Source organism: Bidens hawaiensis, unplaced genomic scaffold (genome assembly GCF_021521415.1).
Source record: "Bidens hawaiensis isolate Kalapana, Puna unplaced genomic scaffold, B.hawaiensis_p1.1 tig00007041_1, whole genome shotgun sequence".
NCBI classification, from domain to species: domain Eukaryota; kingdom Viridiplantae; phylum Streptophyta; class Magnoliopsida; order Asterales; family Asteraceae; genus Bidens; species Bidens hawaiensis.
In genome coordinates, this window is record NW_027491483.1 from 608,904 (window position 1) to 620,522 (window position 11,619).

The following is an 11,619-nucleotide window of genomic DNA, read 5'->3' on the forward strand; positions in this document are numbered from 1 at the left end:
AAAATAGGCCAAAAGAACCCTACGCACCTGTAGGGTCAATAACAGGCCGATAGCCGCCAAACCCATCACCTGAACCCAACGGAAATCCATCCAAGAGGTCAGGAAGATGGGAAGGAGGCAGAGGTTGGCGATAAGCCCCGGGCATACCTGAAGGATCGGCCATCGTGGCCGATGACGGAGGCGGCATGGTAACAGTCGCCGCGGTCGCCGCTGCGGAATCCGCAGCAATAGTAACCGCCGGCTCGGTGAAAGATGCTGTAAAAATAGCACTCACAGCCGGCGGTGACGTCATCACAGCTGGAACAGTCGGCTCAAAGGAGTGAGCAACTGAACCAGCGGAAGCAGGCGCAGGCGCCTGAGTCGTCGCCTCAGGTAGGCTGACCAAGCCTACCGTCATTGGCGGGGAGGTACTCCTCTGCGCTCCACCCTGGAATGCGTCAACATCCACGCCTGCACAAAAGATAAGTATTAATGATGGAAAAACTATGAAGTTAAAGATAAAGGAAGTTTGTACTCACGGGTCTTCTTGAGCCTGAAAGTACGGACAGGCGGGGATGAACCCGATGGAGCCGGCCTCTTTGCGCCGCTCACCGTCATCCGGGGCTCTCCGGAGGTGACAGTCGTCACAGCCTCCGGAGCGGTGGTCTTCTCACCACCGGGGTTCCCCGCCACCTCCTCGCTCTCGGCCTCGGAGTCGGACCGAGGCACCGGATCGGCAGTGGAGGCCACCTTCTCCTTCCCCTTTCCGCCGGCAGCCTTCTTCTTCCGCACCAACGGAGGACCATCTGCGGATTCCTCATCAGAACATAAGATTAGAGGAATTCCAGCAGAGGTTTCAACATTGAGGGGTTGAGGGTTGAATAACGCCTTACCTGGCCGCCTGGCGCTCAGGATCTCGTGGCCTAGCGGGTAGACCTCCACAAACCGATCCGCCGTTTGTTCTAGGATGGGCAACTCGTTCTCGTCTAGAGCGCGAGTACCCATCCGAGCGGGACTGTCAGCCTCCCGCGGATGCAGGAGCGACTGCAAGTCGTTCCCCTCTGAAATAAACAGGAAAAAAGTTAGAAGAAATTCTAAATCAACAAAAAGAAACAGAGCATACCATAAGGAACAGAGTTCGAACCGTATTCGAGGACGATTGGGATCTTTCGCGCATCCGCATCCTTCCACACCCGGCTCATCCCGAGCATCACCATCCCGGACTCCGCAAACCGGTAAACCGGAGATTGGACCCGGGATATCTTCGAGAACCATTCCGCCTCCTGGTAGTTGGAGGCGTGAAGGCTTGGGAGAGCTTGCCCATTTTTAAATTTCATGGCAAGGGGGATGGCGCGAGCAGAGAGATAGAAAAACTCCCTCTTCCACGAACGAAGACTGCGCTCGGTTGCGCAAATCTTCAAACCCTTGATTCGGGTTATCAGGGTATACCACCCCTGGATGCACCTCCAAGAGTAGAAGGTCATCAGGCGGTCAACATAGGGCTCAATGCCCAGAATCCGGCACACCCACTCGAAGTGCCGAATCTTGGCAATCGCCATCGGGTGCACCTCGGTCAGGTGCACACCGTGCCTTTCCAGGACACGGTACACAAACTTTGTCAATGGGAACCTAAGATTCCCATAAACAAAGAATGCAGCATATACCCCGATCTTGCCTCTGGGGGCATCGTACACCGTCTGATGGGGTTCAGGAAACTCAGGCTCGAGAGACTCGAGCATGAACTTCCTGACGACGTACTGATACAGATCGACAGGCAGAGCACACTGGCACTCGCCAGCAGTACTCTTGTCATCGGCTGTAGCTTCGACATCGTGAGAAGACATCTTGCAGGTGAAAGAAGAAAACGATTTCAAGAGAATGCTCGACTAAAAAAGAGAGTATTCGCCGGAAATCGTTAAAGATGAAGAGAGAAGTGAAAGTGTGAATTGCAAAGAGCCCTCTCCCCCTTTATATACTAATCGCAATTAATGCGATGAATTTAATGCGGAGGAGAGAGAAATCGAAGGTGCAATGAAACTATGACACGTGGCAAAAAGCAAGCTGGCAACAGCTGTTGAAAGGACGCGTACCATTAATTTCGCGGCCACGCGCCCGAAAAATCGCGCCCACGCGCCTGAAAAAGCGTCTGGAATGACCATGTACTGTCACGTCACCATAACTTCCTGCACGTCCTGACACAGTCAGAAGAAACCGTCGCACGACGTTTCAGAGGTTTGGACTGTTCTTATCCTTTCACCAACTCTTCGAATTTCAAAAAAATTCAAAAAAGATTCAAAAGTAGGCGGGAAAATACCCCTTACCTTGGTAACCAAGTAACCATAAGACGGGTGCGGGTACAGTGTCAAGGCAAAACCCTTCACATACTTAGCACTCGCAGGGAATTGACACCAGGAATACCTTGGGAATAAAGTAACCGTAAGACGAGTGCGGGTACAGTGCCAAGGCAAAACCCTTCACATACTTAGCACTCTGCAGGGAATTCAAACCAAGAAGGATCTTCTAGGCCATGCTTGCGGAAACGGGAATAACATCCCCGCATGACGGGAACGTCGAGAACTATATTGTTTGAAACTCCAAGATGGAATTGGTGGTTTTAGCATAATTGATCACTATGTTGAAAACTATCAAAACCCCATGGAGAATCCACACAAGTGGGACTCAACGCTCCTGACTTGCGAGAAGGTTACAAACCTACCCGCTTCATACCCTAAGATCAAGCAGAAAAGTCGGGAATTTCTGCGTGACATCAGGAAAACCGCGGGAAGAATCACCACGGAAAACCTAAAAACTAAACCCCTTTTCAAAACCCCTTGCTAAGTCCAAAAGTTCACCTCACTTATTAATAATTCATGAGAAGAACATTGGACTGGGGGGACTTGAAGAGGTAGGTCCCAGCAGAGCCCAGTTGGACCCGCAAGACTCACATTGAACAGGGACGTCTGCGCAACGACCAACTGCTCCAGCAGGACCCACCATGCTCAGAGAACCTTACGCGCAGTACGCCAGCTGTACCCGCAGGGAAAGCCTCCCAATGGTGAAGTACCCCGCCTGTTCCCGCAGTTGCGGATATGAAGAGGTAGGTCCCAGCAGAGCCCAGTTGGACCCGCAAGACTCACCTTGAACAGGGACGTCTGCGCAACGACCAACTGCTCCAGCAGGACCCACCATGCTCAGAGAACCTTACGCGCAGTACGCCAGCTGTACCCGCAGGGAAAGCCTCCCAATGGTGAAGTACCCCGCCTGTTCCCGCAGTTGCGGATACAAGCCATCAGGGAAGGCTACCCGCACTAACAGCAAGGCTACACGCACAAGGCACTAGCTACTTCAGTAGTCACATGAATAAATGAGCAAGGCGGGAATACTCCCGCCTAAATGAGCCAGTCCGTATGCTTCTGGAAGATCTTTTGTACTATACCTACTAAGGTATGGGCAGAACAGACGATTTGACCAGAACAGCCCATGAACCAATCACAGGGTGACAGCTCACCGACAACAGTACGAGGAGGAGCACCCTCTAGTACTGTTTGTCACTATTAGCCGCTGCCTACTCACCAACCCTTACGATGGGACATGCGCAGCCTACAGTTGGTGGAACAGTGCGCAGCCGGCAGTAAAGGAACAGTGTACAGCCGACCTTATTACTGTCGGCCGTAACCTATCCACCAACCAGCATGGCTTGTGCGTAGTCCACTGTTGGTGGAACAGGAATACTATTCAGCCGGCTGTACCTTCTAGGAAACCTACCTTCGGCTATAAATACTCCAACACCTTGGAATGGTAAGGACATCATCTGATATCTCAATCTTATCTAGCAATATCTTAATATACACTTATATTCAGAGCAATCTAGTCTGATTCTCACGCCGGAGGGTGGTCACAAGGAGGAACCCCCCCTTCTCAGTGACGAGCTTACGGTGTCTGTTTTGCAGGTCCCCTGAAGAACAAACCTTCTCTGCTGGACCTCATCCTCGTGGGAAACATTACTTAACCCCCAGATTATCCGTAATCTGCCCCGGGTCACTTAGTGTTTCTTCAGAGCCAAAGTAATAGTATATTGTGTGGCACATCATGAACCATGATGGTTTTCATTTTTTCATTCAATTTTTTTTCTAAGCCAATATTAGCAATTGGCAAGTTTCTGACAGTTACAACCCAAAATTACAAAGAGCAATAACTTAGACTCATGCGTAGTGGTTTGCCCTAAAACGTTCTCATTTTTTTTCGTTATTAATCTGGAAAAAAGTCAACCTTCACTAGACATTCCCTACAAAACGCTTAAGCTCAAATTCACCCTCAAAACGCCATGGGGGCAGTGTACCCAGGTGTTATGGGTCTTTTCCCCTTCAAACCTCCCACCACATTCGGTCTTTTAAGTTTAGTACATCCAACCTACATCATTTAAGCCAGTAGACTCCAAACTTTTTCTATTTTTAACCCCAGAAAAGTTTAGAATCTTTATTTTTTCCACTATTTTGTTTGAGCAGTTGATGATTCATATGAAGATGTTATTGTTCCTTGATACCATATACTCCAAACTATGACTCAAATTATTGCTTGAATTATAGCCTTTTCTGTGTTCGACTTTGACCCAAATAGGTTTGATCATTCATGATTTCATGACACTGGAAACTGAAAAGCATAACAAGATGGGAGCTTACCCAACTTATAATGCTTTGCCAAACCGTGTCCACCATGGAACATGTGATTAACAAGTGATCCATTGTTTCTTGGTATTTTGAACAAAATGGGTATGAAACTAAATCGACCGGTATATTAAGATTGACCAAAAGAATTCTATTTATTATTTAATATGAGCTTTATTATATTATTAAAATATAACCAATAACAATTGAACAAATAATAAAAAAAATTATACTATTAATTAAGTGGTATTTTTGTGAGAATCTAAAGGATTCTTTTTAACAGTATTCTTTTTTTTGTTTACTTTATTTAAATGTTCAACTAATAAAACTATTTATGATATTTAGTATTTTTTATATTTTTATTATAATATAAAAACAAATGATAGTGGGCGTGGTAAAAGGTAAGGGACCATTGGAATTGAATGAAGAGATGTAAATGATTGGAGCATACCATTTTCATGCATTACCATTTTTGTTTCTATTGTCTTCATTTCATCATCATTTGGGACATGTTTGGGACAACATATCCTCCATCCAATCAACTCCACATATTTTGATTTTTCTTTCTTTCTTTTCTGTTTTCCTTTTTTAACAAATAAATATTCTGCTATACGGAGTTTGAATCATTGATTTTCTATTTTACATCTTAACAATCTTATCATCCTATCAAATTTTGACTTTTCTTTGCATGCTTTGCTCAAAAAATGCTAACCAGTTCAAATATTCTTTTTTATATGTTTACATAAATGTATAAAATACTAAAAAAACAACAAAACTTTAATATATGTCTTGATGGTTCACTATTCATTTAAAGCAATTCGTTCTCATAAAAAAAAAAGAATGAAACAAACAAGGTTGATTTAAGTTAAATGATAATTACTAATTTAGAGTAGGATCATCGTCAAGTATTTAGACCTAAATACGCAAACCAAGTAAATTAGACATAAAGTACAATGAAATGAACAAAATGATTTAATTTGTTAATGTGCTTTAAGCGCTATTAGTTGTAATGTGCATATTTATTCACATTACTCACCAACTCAAACCCTGACTGACCTCGATCAGGCTATACTCAATTAACAAGTTATACTAAGTTATCTACACATCCCTTTTACTACCATGGCATGCACAAACAACCCAAGAAAAGAATGGTGGTAACACTAATAAAACACACATGGTAATTTGACTTAACACAAGACTTATCCGTATAACTTTTAAATTAATTCTAATGTAGCCAACTAGATCTAATTCGAGTTCACATAATCTAAGCAAATATAAAGGAGAAAGGGTGAGCTAATAGTCACACACACATTCTCTTCCACTCTATTAAACCGATGAGCCAATCAACATGACTTAGTGTCTTTGATTTTGGGTTAAATGTAACTAAATATTTATAGATTATAAGTTGTACTATAATTTTAAAATGCATAACTTCTAACTAGCTAGAGATAAATTTTATTATTTGGATAAAACCCAACTTGTTTTACTTATATGAAATTGCAATGCTCGTATAGAATCATATCACGAAGAACAATATGTCACACATTTATTACTCAAAAGGATTCAACCCATATGATTATGGCCAAGTGATGAAGGATGCTTGATTTTCAAATGTTTAACTTTAAACGATTTTGACGTTGAGGATAACTTATGTTGGAAATCGTGGTTAATGGAAAGATTGGTCTAGAAGTTGAACATGACTAAAAAGGAAGATAAATAGATAGAAATGTCCCAATCACGCACTTGAAGTGACTTGATGACAGGCAAACTAACATCATCTGTTAGAAATTCGCAACAAATTAAACATTAGAGATAAACAACATCACACGAAATGACCAATTTGATAACTTTTGATACGCCACCTATATTTACTCTAAGGATTATCTTAAAAAAATTTCGAGGGGCTTTTTTTATACAATCCTTCAAAACCAATGCAAGTTTCGAACAAATGATCATTTATCCATAGCATTTATCACCGCGTCATGAATTCTGTTTAAAACTAATTTTTTTCTTAATTCACTAATTGATCAATCTTAGCCTTTTATTTTGTCATACATTTAAGAGAATTTTGTAAAATCACGCAATAGCGGCGGGTTGTTGGCCTAAACTCCTACATTAGAAGATTATACATACATAAATATTAGATTATTAAAGATAGTTACTTATTTCTTAAGACAATCAATCCATCATTTGACTTATTATTGTTTTCAACCAAAATATATTATGATTATATGAAAAGAACACTATAATATAGTTTACACAAAGAAAAAGGTGTGCACATATATACATCAGCCTGAAAATGAAATTTAAACATATATTAAGAAACATTGCCATCTCAAAATAAATATAAATAAATAATACTAAAAGAGAAGACCTTCAAAATTTAATGTATAATAAAAGAAAAAGGACAATAATTAACTTGAACCTCTATGCAAGAAAAGGCCCACTTGGGGATTAAAAGCCATCAATAAAGGACCAATCTCCTCAAACATAGGCATGTACCCAAGCTAACAAGCAACATATGTAAATGACCAATATTTTTCTTGGACCATTGCACCATAATAATTATATGCGCACCATCACCATTGCAATGATGAACCCTTTTTCTTCTCTGTTGTAACAATGGAGTCATTATAATGACGGTGTGGTTCAATTGTAATTTTAACTCTGATCAATGTTTCTACAACATAAAATAGCGAATGAGTAAATGAGAACAAGTGATCTGTATTGAACGAATTGTCTTTCTCTTGTAATTAAAGTCATGTTCGAGCATTTACGCTACCTAGAATAGTAATTGCATGAATCATTTGACTAAACACGTCATTTCGTATAGTATTAATAAACTTATTATACCAACTATGACTTTAAATGGTATGGATGTGTTGGTTACATTTGACACATAACAATATCTTTTTACGTGTGAATCAGTTTTTACCTACGCTAACTGTAATACCTATAATACTTTGTTACAATTTGTAACGTTTATAAATTATAATAGCGAATGATAAAGGATCTAGTTTATCACCCGATTGAGCCTCGTTCTAACCTTGTTGAAACATCCATGTTTCCATTTTCTAATACGAAAAGAACCGGAGAAACATCAAACTAAAAAAGGTCAACCAAGAGGGAGAAATAGAAAACCTATTAAATGTTAAACCATAATGTGTTGTTTCTTAAGTATATAAATCATCATTTTTATAGTTTTTAAAGACTCCCTCTTATTATATTAATAATAGGATCGTTACGTTACGTTTTCAAGATAATGTAGGAAATGACCGTCTTTCGCTATTATCGTTCACAATAATAGCTACTACAAGAAGATAGGTAGATGAAGCATAACTATACATATCAATAATTTGCTACTAAACAAATAGATGTTGCCAGTTGTCACCCCACAGGCATTAAGATCTTACACAAATACCATATACAAAATCTGGAATGACATGTACACATAACCAGCCACAAATGTACCGACCGACATTTTAAACGACCTAACAAAAGAACGACTTTGATCAGAATCCAGAGATCTGAATTCAAAACGTGGCCTATATTTAGATTTCGGGAGGCATTGAAATTCACTAGTTGGTTGTACTAGAACGACCCGAATTCACTTAATGCCACCAACAGAGACAAGTGACTGACTACACGGAAAGTGATTGTGATCCTGCATCAAAAAACAACAGAAAACCTTAATATGCAAAAGCAAAGGTTAACCTAAAGGGAAGCTTTTGCAGACCATGATAATCCTGCATCAAAGAACATGAAAATGATAGTTTTACAGACCGGATACATATATCTAAACCTCAAAACAAACTTACTGATTTACAAATCAAACCTTCTTGTTTGTAGATGCAGATGGCAGGTTGAAACTAAGCCAGAGTATACTAAACCACAAAGAACATGTGAAATCACTACAAAATAGTTTAAACAGTAACACCATGAAATGAGTCATGAAACATTAGTAAAAAGGTTTCGATAACAAGTTCAAGAGAAGGCAAATGTCTTATATTATTAGCCGATTAATCCAGCAAGCAGAAGAACAACAGCAATTCATGACACCAATGCCAGCTGTAAGTATGACCTGACCACATTCTGAATAGTCTGAAATTTCCAACAAGTTGAGGTAAGCAAGATGAAACAAATTAAGTTAATTAAAGCTCCAATAAACCTAGAACCTGGCAAAATAATATAAAGCATAAACACGAAAGGTTATCAACTATGGTACGCCATACCATGCCAACTCAAAAATTTAGTGACAGCTTGCCATCTGAAGGTTAAAGATAAGATTACATACGACTCCGTGTTCAAAACGTCTCAACCGAGAATACTATAGACAATTTCTAATATTGTCTTCCATTTTCCTATTTAACAAGCTTTAAGCAAGAAGAAAAAGAGAAATCAGTAAGCATTAAAATGCTAAATCAAATTTTATGACGCTAATGCAAGTTTTCCATATTCGTGATTCCAAGTTTTCAATAAGATTGAAGCTAAAAATGCACATATTGAAGCATCTAAATGGTAAATCAAATTCAAATTTTTTTGTTCCATTGTGACAATTTTTTTTAGCTGCAATCTTATTGGAAACTTGTTAAATAGGTAAATGGAAGTATAATTTACAACATCAAGAAACAAAATGGAACGAAAACCGCTTTAACTATGTGAGAAACACATGTTGAACACCTAGCTAAACTAGGAAGCAGGAGGTACTTAATGAAGACAACGCTTGTGAGGTGATAACACAATGTTATAAGTGACTACCAAATCTAACAGGTCGATTGTCGAATGTAATTCTGCTACAAATATTAGCAAGCGAAACAAAACAAAAGACATCAACCTCGCCATTTTGGTATTTCATGGACAGTAATTACTATCTTGCCTCATGAACCTACCACAACATATTGCGAAATATAGTATAACTTGAAAACCTACCATAACCTTTGACTAAAAACTTAAATCCTAATGAAATCATGTGACCAAAGCAAGAAAGGTGGAAAACAGGGTGCATACTTACAGTGAGATCATAAACTGCTTCATTTCATCTCAGCCTTGAATTCTCATACTCCGACTCCGAGTCTGCGCCAAAAGCAGTTTGTTTAACTTGCTCTGCAGACGAAACATGTGGATTGAAGACCATGGTGCACTTGCAAAACTTGGCAGCTCAACTACTGACTGAGGTGCAGGCGGTTGATGTGGTGACAGATTATAATATGAAGAGTAACTCATTGAAACCGACGGGTACACGCTTTGGCCATTTTGTGTTATCCCAGCCATAGAATTACCATAAACATTACTAGAAGCCGTTTCAGTGGCTGACACGTTTTGAGGTACGGGAAGAGAATACTGAACGCCATAAGACTGCATCTGTTGACCCGTGAATGACGAATACATGTTTGACCCAGGAGGGGGCGGAGGAGGAGGAGGATAAGAAGCATACGAATGAGGCGGTGGTGACAGTGGTGGACCCCAAGGAACCGGAGCACTAATGGACCCACCTGATGTCATCTGCTGAGGTGGATATCCACCCGCATAAGTAGGCACAGGTGTATCAGGCGGACCAGGGGGTAGTACTGCAGATTGAGGTTGCTTTCCTGCAACTGCAACTCTTACTGCAAGTACTCTCCCGTCTAACCGATAACCGTTCATGCTAGCAATGGCTTTATTAGCCTCTGATACATCAGAATACTTCCCAAAACCATACCCTTTACTCACCCCGGTAATCTTATCTTTAATCACCTTCGCCATTACTATATCCCCAAAAGGCGAAAACAATCTAATCAAAGCATCATCTTCAAAAGTAGAAGGTAAGTACCCAATATACAAATTTGTATCATCAATCTCTTTACCAATTCCAACACCAAAACCATTTCCAACTTTTGCACCCGTGCTTCCGTTTGAACCACTTGACGAACCCATGATAGGCAAAGGTGCGCTTTGCTTAGTAACACCTTCCGGAGGTGTCCCACCAACCTCCACCAAGAAACTCCGATACACGTCATCCATTTTCTTCTCGGGAGTCCCCTTCACAGGACAGTCAACACTCGGGTGCCCACCATCACCACATATCTTACACAAAACATCACTCTTAAAACTCGACAACCGAGACGCACACGCAAACTGTTTATACCCGGCTTCATCCCTAACCGTCCCATTCAAAGCCGCAAGCTCTCGAAGCTGCTGCCTCTTATGCTCATTCAATCCTTCATCAACCAGACGCAACAACTTCTCCACCATCCCAACCGCCGCATCAAGCCCTTCTCGCGTCTCCGCTTCCACCAAAACATGCAAATCCTCATTCTCAGACAAAGCAACCAAATCACGCTTTCGCCCAAACCTCCCGTCCTTCACCGACCCTTTACCGCGTACAACAATCCTCGCTCCCGTCTCCTTCTCCATCCGCTTCTGTGTGTTCCCTCTCGGTCCAATAATAAGTCCGATAAAATTATATCCCGGATACTCCTTCATCGGAATATACAACTTCTTCCATAGCTTCAAAGGCCGGTAATCCGCAGGCGGTTTAAAATTCGGGTTTCGTTCAATCAACTGTTTAATAATATTCTGTCTCTCTTTATTTAACCTTTCCCTAGCCCTAAACTCTCTGGTGTTAATTCTAACTCCTAAATTATCATACACCGAGTCCGGTGACAGTGACCGTGGCCTAGAACCATCTAATTGATCTAAACCAGAGTGTAATAATATTGTATTGATTTGAATTAACCTAATATTTAGGGTTTGAATTTGGGGGTCTATATCTATACCTCCGATGGGTTTTGGATTGTCGTCTGTCCACCGTGACTTCCGCTTCTTGCCGCCGTTGGACGGCGGCGGGTCCCGCAGGCTTGTGGTGGTTGAGGTTAGGGTTTCGCGGGAAAGAGGATCCATGACGTATAAAGGATTAATTTGAATGAATGAAAAGTGATTTGAAAATATGGCTATTTATAGGTACTCTCATCCTTAATTCACAAGAAAACTTATTAAC

At 41.0% G+C, this 11,619-nt stretch overlaps 1 pseudogene; it reads right to left on the reverse strand.

The window, feature by feature from the left end:
- Window positions 1-9,585: 9,585 nt before the first annotated feature.
- LOC143634278 (splicing factor-like protein 1 pseudogene) lies at window positions 9,586-11,619 on the reverse strand (annotated as a pseudogene).